The sequence below is a fragment of the Castor canadensis genome, chromosome 16, assembly GCF_047511655.1.
Source record: "Castor canadensis chromosome 16, mCasCan1.hap1v2, whole genome shotgun sequence".
NCBI classification, from domain to species: Eukaryota; Metazoa; Chordata; class Mammalia; order Rodentia; family Castoridae; genus Castor; species Castor canadensis.
In genome coordinates this window covers 14,095,677-14,102,502 of record NC_133401.1, presented here as the reverse complement: position 1 = coordinate 14,102,502, position 6,826 = coordinate 14,095,677, and the positions used below count along the sequence as shown (strand labels likewise).

At 51.7% G+C, this 6,826-nt stretch overlaps 1 long non-coding RNA gene across 2 annotated transcripts; it reads right to left on the bottom strand.

The window, feature by feature from the left end:
• Positions 1 to 3,044: 3,044 nt before the first annotated feature.
• LOC109688532 (uncharacterized) lies at positions 3,045 to 5,895 on the bottom strand. Of its 2 annotated transcripts, XR_002212622.2 has the most exons (4): positions 5,526 to 5,895; positions 4,559 to 4,602; positions 4,202 to 4,233; positions 3,045 to 3,388 (listed from the first exon to the last, which is right to left on the bottom strand). It is a non-coding gene; the product is annotated as an uncharacterized lncRNA (long non-coding RNA). The 2 variants fall into 2 exon arrangements; XR_002212621.2 differs by lacking the exon at positions 4,202 to 4,233 and having other exon boundaries at positions 5,526 to 5,885.
• Positions 5,896 to 6,826: the final 931 nt, after the last annotated feature.

Here is a 6,826-nt window from a genome sequence, read left to right as displayed (position 1 = left end):
GAAAAGGTGTCCTGATATCTTAGGTAAGGGAGGGGAAGGCGGAGACTGGAGGCATGACACACGCCTATGGGATTAGCCATCACCTGTGTCTCTAGGTCGCTCCCATTGACTGGTACTGGAACATTTTCAGCAACATGAAACCTCCACTCTCCAGTTGCTGTCTCAGGAAAAAGGGACATTAAACAGGAGGGGGGAAGAGAAGCAGTCATCAGATGCCATAATTAAACAGGATTCTGCCAGAGTAGCATGAGGCATACTGAATAAACTTGGGGCTTGGTCTCAGCCCACAGGGAGGGGCATGAGCTCCCCAGAGTCGGAATCGCCATGAGGCCAGAGTTGGCAAGGAGTGGCTTGTTTAACTCCACAACGGGAAAGTTTCAGGAAGATAGGAAGAGACAAGCAACGTGAGCAGCACAAGAAGTCCGTCTACATGGGGAAGGAGGAGGTTAGGGAGAGGATTTTGGTTTGTTGGCAGGATCGAAGAAAGGGAAGGTTTCAGAGTCAGGGATGTTAATTGGGGTTTTTATGGCCAGAAGGACTTGGGCAGGGGAGCAAGAGGTGCAGAGAGAAGGCTTAGAGCAGAGATAAGAGAAGTCTGGGACATAGAGAATTTCCTTTTACTTTTCAGTGCGTTCACAGGTGTAGAGATCCCTGAGAATGTTAGGGTCGAGTGTGCCATCTAGTGGCCATTTAGAGTTATTGTCCAATTGGTATTGTGGCCAAGCCTGATTGCAAAGAAAAATTAGTTTTGGCCTTTAGATCAGGGGAGAGCCGTAGGGGCTCAAGGTTGGCCAGCAGACAGCCCAGAGGGGTGTCTGAGGGAATTTTGGAAGGTCCAGTGCCCATGGTGAGACCCGGTTTGAGGAAGAATATGGTGGGCATCCCCAAGATATTCCTTTCCTGGATGAAACAGAGAAGTGGAGGGACCTCAAGGGAATGTCTTCACTGAGAGATCGCCCACGCCTCAGAAACCTAGTTCCTGAGCTGAGTGAGTCGGGACCTAGTACTAGGATTTCCACCAACTGAGAGAGAACCATGACTTACGGCGCAGCAGCGCGAGGGAACTCACCAAGGGAAGACCAAGTAAATCAGCTGGTGGTGGGTGAGTTACAGGAAGAGCACTGACCTTGAGGAGGTTCCCTGTGAGCAATGACGGCACTAGTCTAGGAACAGGGGTCCTGGCAAAGCAGCTCAGATCCCAGTAAGTTTATCCATGCTTAAGGAAGGCAGCTCCCACCTACGTAGCATTGGTAGGCTGATATAAACCCTCAGCTTGCCCCCCCTATATAGGAGATGTCTGCCTTGTGGCCAAAGTAGGCTTGAGAGTGCAGTATATATCCGGAGAGCCTGGAGTCACTGACTGGGAGAGCTTGATCAATGCCGTAAGCTCACCTGTTCCCGGCCCATGCACCAAATGTTAGGAAAACGCCGCACATCACACACAAAAGAGGCTCACGAGAGTTATCTCATGTCCAAAAGTTTAATAAGCAGGGTGGCTGGCCAAGAAAAGGAAAAGAAAAATGGTGCAGCAGCTTTTCTCGGCGGGTCTGGCCTTAAGTAGCACTTGGGAGAGGGCAAGGGATGGACAAAGAGAGGGGGTGGGGGAAAAGAACAGTGGGCTTTGATCTGTAAGGGATGAGACCAGCTGCAGGAGCAAGGTCTTGAGGCAGGCAAAGGGAGGTGGCGGGAGATAAGGACCGTGAGCTTTGATCAACAGAGGATGAGACCGGCTGCTGAAGCAAGGTCTAGGGATGGGTAAATGAAGGGGGGTGGGTGGGAGATAAGGAATGGTGGGTTTTGTTTGTAAGGAGTGAAACCAGCTTCAGCTTAGGCTGCAGAAGAGACGGTTCCCATCAGGTGTGAGTGTGAGATCTTCAGGGACACTGGATGGACTGGGCAAGAGTCCTTAGAAGGACAGAGTTGGGTCTATAGCAGCAGAATTACTCTGTGGATGGGATGAGGTGGGAATGAGGAATGGCACTGACAAGGCTTGGTTGGAGGAGCTGGCAAAGCAGTCCAGGAGCTCAGCTGGCTCTGTTTCCCAGGAGCCATGCGCATTCCAGGTAGCAGGATGCTGTACTCAGGAAGTCTCCATGCTGGGTATGTGCTGATTAAAAGGTCAGGCACTGAAGCAAAGCGTGAATAGTGAAAAGATTCCAGTGTTTTTAGGGGAAAGTAGTATACTGAAAAATTGATTGATCTGGCACTCCTGATGGTCTAACAGGGAGTGGTAGGCAAGCGTTCTGCCACTGAGCCACACACCCAGACCTCACTCTCAGGGTCAGAAACACCCACAGTAGGTCTAAAGCTTGCTCTCAGCCTCCCCACAGCCACACTCAGGAGTGCAGTAATGTGACAGGCACAAGATATGGTAAACATGGCAATGAACCTAAGGTCCCTCCATGTGCAAGGGCGCACAATACAGAAATTAGTGACTGGCTCTGCAAATGCTTCCTCACTCCATCACTCCCACACCTGTCTCCCCTGCCTTCTCACTGCCTCCTCCCTGCTGCAGAGCCTGGGGACCAGCGGCCCTGAGACACTGTCCATGGTGCTGATGACCAGGAAGGGCAGGTGAACTGTGATCTCACTGTTCTTTAGTTCCTAACAGCTGAGCGCCACTCAGAAGTTGAGAACGTGTCGGGGTGCCGTGTGCAGCTCCAGAGGAGCTGGAGGGTGCGGTGGACGTAATTGAAGGGCTGATACAGAGAAGTGTCACTCAGTGACAATATGACAAAATGGCCGTGAGAGTTTTGGTACACAGAACAGAGTCCTTTCAAGACTCCCTAGATCCTCATTTCTAGTACAGGAGACACTCGGTGATTTTCTGGATGGTGGGGACCTCTGAGTCCTCTGCAGCCTGCAGGGCTCTTGGGAATCTCACCTCTCCCTGTGCATGGACCCTGGCTCCTACCTCCCAGCTCCTGTATCATAGGAATACAGAGCTTGTATTGTGGAAACAATGTAGAGACGATGTTTCCCCTGCATGGAATTTCAGGTTAATTTCTGCTCAGAGAAGTTCCCATGAGAACAAAAAGAACCAGTGAAGGAAAGGGTCTCTTTATTTCAGCTGCTTTCCAGTTGACACTTATAGCTCCATTCACACTCTGTAGACTCTCCCTTATTTATATAGGGCAGGTGACCTTGGTCTGTCCCATCCAGAGCCTTGGTCAGCCTGTCTGGATCCCAAGAAACCCACAATAGCCCTTCCTCCCCAAGTCACGGTCTCCTTGGGGCTTAGGGTCCATCTCTGACCACAAGCCAGAGTCTGAGGTTCTAGAAGGAATTTCCTTGATCCAAATGCAGAAATTTCTAGAGAAAACTAAGAAGTCACATGTCCTTTGTGGTTGATCTGATCATAAATGTCCATGTCACATTTTAGTAAGTCCTGTAAAATGAATAAAGAGGCCTCTGAGCCATGTGTCCCCTTCACATCAGGGTCCAGCGTCTCCCAAGCCCTGTCCCACCCAGATTGCTATCTGCATTGACCTAACTCAGGAGTCCAGTCCCCAGGCCTTCCCTCCTTTGCTCACCACCACCTCATCCCCTTTTTACTGCTAATTCCTGAATCTCAAAGCCCAGGCATGTATGGGTTATGGCAGGTCCTGGGTCTCCTTTGGCCAGTGGGACCAGAACATTCATCTCTCACACTCGCCTGGTAGATGGGAACAGCTGTATTTGAACCAGGAAGAGGGGCCTAAAGGGGGGAGAGGGAACAGATGGCAGGGGAAAGGGAAGGAGAACCACCCAAGCTGAGGCTGCAGTGAGCAAGTGCCAGGCAAAGATCGAAGGTTCTGGTCTCTGACAGGCAGAGCTTACTTCCCTATTTCTACTTCCCCATTTCACCTCTGGAGTGAACAACTCTAGCTCCTACACACCATCCTCCAACCCAGATGACTCCTCCTCAAGTCCTAGCTGTGCCCACCCAGCACACTTCTTGTCCCAGTGTTTGATGCTCCCAGAGCCCACACTGCACCTGCTGGTCTCCAGCAGTACTCTCTGATGGTCAGGGACACCCGGGATGGGGTCAAGACTGGGCGAGTGTGATCCTGACCCTGTAGAAAGGCTCAGTACTTGCTTGGCTGGGCTAACACTGTCCTGATATGTGGGAAAATGGGCCTGTACTGAAGTGGGGAAATTGAACCCACCCTTAGCCTGCAGAGCTGGCAACCCCTTTGTGAAGGGGGAGGGACAGGCTTACCATGGAAGTGGAGCTGTCCAAGGGTCCTTGACCTAAGGGCACAGTCAGGAGTTAGCAGGAGGGTGTGAGGAGGTATGGGCCCTTCCTATAGGAAACTTGTGGGAGGTCCTCTGATCTCACAGCATTTTGAGGGAGACACTCTCCAAGGTTTTAGTGTCAAGTGAGTAACTGAGGCTGAGGAGGTAACCATGACTGGATCCCATGGGTCTGTGCTGACCTGGAGTTTGGGGTCCACTGTGCCTAGTGTTTTCTCTGATCTCTGTGAAGCCTCAGGGAAGGATCAGACCCCCCAAGGGTGACTGCCAGGGTGGATAGTTTGGGGGTTCTAGTCACAACGTGGGGTTAAGTGTCACTTACCTGGAGTGGATGCAGGGGGCCAGTGCTCTCTGATGATGGGGCCCCTAGAAAAGCTCAGGTTTGTTAATAAGGGGGCAGGGAGAGGTCACAGACTTGGGTGCAGACAGGGGATGAGGAGGGGACCCCATTTTAAGTGTGGTGTGGACACCTCTTCTTTCCATCACTTCTGTGGTAAGAGCAAGGGACCCTGGAGAGGGCAACTGAGCAAAACCTTCAGAATCAATTTCTGTCCTGGGCCTCAGCAGAAAGTCACTCAGGCAACACAGACTCAGTACTGATCTAGGGACCCAGAAAAGGGACTGAGGTCCCAGGAAAGTAGGCAACCTGAGGGTTTGACTTAGTGGAAAAGTCCAGGCCTGGGAGGGAGAGCGGGGCCAGCTGTGTGGACAGGACCCTGGGAGAGCCGCATGCATCGGCATTCTCCATGAACTGTCAGGGCTGAAATGTAACAGTGGCTTTGTCTTCTCCCTCTATCTGCCTTGGCAGTACACAGGACATTCAGGACCTGCTGTCCTGACTAGGCCCTGGCAGTTGCATCTCACCTGTAAGGGACCATGGACAGCACAGCAGCCGTGGGGAGAACTGACCCCACCCAGCCTGTCCAGGCTCCTCCACTCTCCCTGCATCACCTCGACCATGACTGCCCCTCAGATCCTGGGCTGTGACACCTCCCTGGGTGGTGGGTAAAATACACAGGGAAGAGTGTGTGCTGAGCAAGCACTCCCAGGCAGTGCTGCAGGTTTGCTGTGTGAGGGATCAGGACAGAGCCCGGGCTGGGTTCCTGATTGTGCCATTTACGGAGGAGGAAGAGTTGAGGAGCAGCCTGGGGTCAACACTTAGTGAGGAGGAGCTGGTGGAACAGGGGAAAGCTTCCCTGGGAGGTTGGGGGACAGGAGCCAGGTCCAGAACCCGAGGTCTCCACCCTGGTCAGCCACAGGTGGGGTCAAGTAGGGAGAGCCCTCAGTACCTGCCAGTCCTTCTGAGGAACAGGAAACAGGTCACTGCGGCCACCAGAATCACACCAAGCACAACTCTGGTCACAATGGCTGTGATGGCCCCCACAGAGAGGCCTGAAGCTTTTCCTGCTGCTGAAGAGAGAAGAGAAAAGGGAAGAACTGTGTCCAGAAGAGCCACAAGGGACCTTGCAGGAAAGGGACCAGAAAATGTGTCCCTAAAGGTCCGAGAGTATTTTATGGTGTTGTCATCTCCACGTCCACAACTGTGCGGATGTCAGCATTGCTTCATTTCCTATTGAAACCTGAACTTGCTCTAACTCTCATGTTCCCCCTCCTGCGACCTGTACCATGCTCTGTCATGTTCCTGTTAGTGCCTCTTCCTCTGCTTCCTCTTCTCCCTCCTATGACAGTCCTGGAGGACAGGTCCTAACTGGTCAGCACGAAGATTAGGAGTGATGATGATGATGGTGGTGGTGACTCCCTGCTCTCAGGGGCCCTCTATGGGTCAGCCCAGTAGAAGTCACTTTCCCTACATCTTAAATCAACCTTCTGTCCCGTGAGAAGCAGCAGATGTCACTTCATAGTGCAGATGTAGGGTCTGACACCATGTGTGTAAATAACCAACCCAGGTCACCCGCTGGTCAGTGATACAGTAACATGCTCACCCAGGTCTGCCTGACTCACCAGCTAACAACCAAGTTCATGGAAGTGTTACCAGCAATTGCATTGCCTGAGCCGTGACCCTGCAGGCCCTGTGATAAGGACTTTAATGCCATTGGTCTAATAAATGTCCCCACAACAACTTGAAGAGCCAGGCTTTGTGTTATAATTTCACAGATGAGGAAACTGAAGCTCAGGGGTTGAGTGGGGCCAGGGCCTGGCTCCTTTCTCAGACATTCCTCCAGTTCTAGGTGCCACAGTGAGCTGTGTAAGGTGACCCCTAGATGGCCCTACTCTTTGCAAGGTTGGGTGTCTTTGTGTAGGTGATGATCTGTAAGGAGGAATGCTCCTCCCTCTGACCCCAGATCACCCAGGGTGACCCCAGAATGGTCCCTTAGATGTCTCTGTAGGATTCATATGGGAAATCTCTTCTCAGTCCATGGGTCCCAATCCTCAGGTGTTCACGTGTCTTCTCTTTCTAGAACTTTTGTGATGGTCTGAGTTCATTCTGTATTGCTATAACAGAATGTCATGTGGCTGGATAATTTATTAAGAACAGTGTTCTTTGTTTTTTGTTGTGTTTTTTCCTTTTTTTTGCTCACTGTTCTGGAGGTTGGGAATTCTGAGATCAAGGGGCTATCTACTGAGGGCC